Source organism: Chenopodium album, chromosome 19, assembly GCF_948465745.1.
Source record: "Chenopodium album chromosome 19, dcCheAlbu1.1, whole genome shotgun sequence".
Classification (NCBI taxonomy): domain Eukaryota; kingdom Viridiplantae; phylum Streptophyta; class Magnoliopsida; order Caryophyllales; family Amaranthaceae; genus Chenopodium; species Chenopodium album.
In genome coordinates, this window is record NC_137852.1 from 16,654,078 (window position 1) to 16,655,786 (window position 1,709).

The 1,709-nt window shown below is 37.1% G+C and overlaps 1 non-coding gene across 1 annotated transcript; it reads right to left on the minus strand.

Annotated features, from left to right (window-relative positions):
- Positions 1-1,344: 1,344 nt before the first annotated feature.
- On the minus strand, positions 1,345-1,451 carry LOC145596242 (small nucleolar RNA R71). The gene has a single exon (XR_014103106.1). It is a non-coding gene; the product is annotated as a small nucleolar RNA R71 (small nucleolar RNA).
- Positions 1,452-1,709: the final 258 nt, after the last annotated feature.

A 1,709-nucleotide genomic window follows, 5' to 3' on the forward strand; every position in this document is an offset into this window, starting at 1 on the left:
GGTGGAAAATATGTGTTGAATGTTGGATGAATGATGATGGTTAGATTGAATACATGCCTTAAATTGATGAAAGACATGATTTTTAGTGGCTTGATATTATCGTTGCACTTTATTTGATTGCCTTCTTGTTTAAATGCATGAAAATAATTTGAACTAGATTAAGATCCCCTCTATTTTAATGATTGCATGAGAATGAGTAGTTAAAATGGAGTTTTATGGATTGTGCTTCTTTATTCTCTTGATTCGCTTTTGTCTAATAGGATGCATGAGAATGATCCTAGTTAGCATAGACCTCTTTCATTGATTTGCCTACACTATTGCATGAGAATGGATTGTTTAGGTAGGATCTTGTGTTATTTGGCATGTTATTGTTGATGACTATCATTATTACCCTTTTTCTTATCATGTTTAACACCCTCGTACCCCTAGCGTTGTTTTCTCTTAAGTTTATTCATATTTTTCTTTGGTTATTTGTAGTCTTAGTGCTTAATCCAAGAAAATCAACAAAAACATTTCTCTTTTTACTATTGCATAGTGATTTTGATGTTGAACGAGTGTGCTTCCTATGGTTCGACCCTTTATGTGCCCCTATACTTGTATTAGGGTAGTCTAAAAATTTAAATGATTAATTAGACTAAGGTAGTAGCTTAACGACCTACCATATCCTTATCAAATTTTGGCGCCGTTGGCGGGGAAGTAGCTTGTTTAGTGTCTATGCTTGCTTTTGTTAGAGTAATTTTAATTGCTTTCCTTTTTGTTTTGTTTATTTTATCATACTTTTCATTGCTAATTGTTTTCTTAGCTTTGGTGAATGCTTAGAAGATCTCAAGGACCACCCACACATCAAATTGACCAAGAAATCAACAGTTGTCTAAGACAAGTCCGTAAACTTTTTCAAGAAGAAGGATGAGGTCTTGGTGCTATAGTTGATAGTGGGAGTGATTCTTACTCTTCTAGTTCGCAAAGTGAATCAATGGCAGGACAAGAGGATGATGTTTTGTTTCGTGAGTTTGGAAATCTGGAGGATTATGAGCTCATTTGCTACCCGTCACGGAAACCAACTTTACAATTCATCCCCAATATACAAGAATGGTTCAATCGGAGCAATTTTTGGGTTCTCCAAGTGAAGACCCCATAGAGCATCTTGATAGATTCCTTGAGCTATGTGCCATGATTCAAACCAATCATGTTTCTCAAGAGTACATCCGAATGCATCTATTTCGACAATCTCTTTCGGGTAGAGCAAAGAAGTGGTTGAAGCAAGTGAAGCCTAACTCTCTCACAACTTGGAGGGAGGTAGTCAAAGCATTCTTGAAGAGGTTCATTTCCGAGTAAAAGACCACCGAAATGAGAAGGAAGATTGGATCATTTGAACAAGAAGCGGATGAGAGTCTTAGTGAAGCTTGGGAGAGGTTCAAGGAGTTGGTACAAGCGTGTCCTCACCATGAATAAAATCAAAGTTTGCTCATGAGGTTTTTCTACGATGGATTGGAGCCCATATCTAGAGCTAACTTTGATGCGGGGGCGGGTGGACAATTGATCAATATCCCCCAAAATCAAGTGGAAGCAACAATCGAGGAGATAGCAAAGAACTACTCTTGGGGTGGTAGAAGAAGAATGCACCAAATAAATGTAAAATTTATGAATTGGAGAAGGTAGATCAATTGCAACATCAAATTGAGCAACTCACAAAATGGCTTTTAAAGTTG